This window comes from Lupinus angustifolius, chromosome LG01 (assembly GCF_001865875.1).
Source record: "Lupinus angustifolius cultivar Tanjil chromosome LG01, LupAngTanjil_v1.0, whole genome shotgun sequence".
Lineage (NCBI taxonomy): Eukaryota > Viridiplantae > Streptophyta > Magnoliopsida > Fabales > Fabaceae > Lupinus > Lupinus angustifolius.
In genome coordinates this window covers 18,809,795-18,810,275 of record NC_032009.1, presented here as the reverse complement: position 1 = coordinate 18,810,275, position 481 = coordinate 18,809,795, and the positions used below count along the sequence as shown (strand labels likewise).

Here is a 481-nt window from a genome sequence, read left to right as displayed (position 1 = left end):
TGTTTCACATAATTTAATTTTAAATAAACAAATGGTATTTAAATCATACAATTGGCAAGAGTACTATTTAATTACAGGCGGACAAGGTGCTAATATCTTCCTCGATCTGTAGTCGAATCCCGAATTGAATATAAAAATCCAAAGCCCAATGTTATTGAACTAAAAATATTTTTCTATATTTTTTATTGTGACTCTAAAAAGTTGTGTAACATAAAATCGGGGTGCTACACTTATTTACCTTCATGTAGGTATGAACTCCCATATACACATCCTCTTATTGAAGTAGTCAAATATAATTACATCTATTAATTGAGTTCATATCCTCTTCACTACTAGTCAGAGATGTTGGCATATAGTACAAACAAATTTTTAAAGGTTTATATTATTTTTTTGGAACATATTTTTATTTATTTTTAAATTTATAGTAAATTGTTTAAGCCTATAAAATCCCCCTAATTTATATACACATCTCATAGTGACT

General features: G+C 27.2%; 1 long non-coding RNA gene across 1 annotated transcript in view; it reads right to left on the bottom strand.

Annotated features, from left to right (window-relative positions):
* The window catches only part of LOC109351027, an 18,346-nt gene that overhangs the window by 191 nt on the left and 17,674 nt on the right, over positions 1–481 (bottom strand). The window lies entirely within an intron of this gene.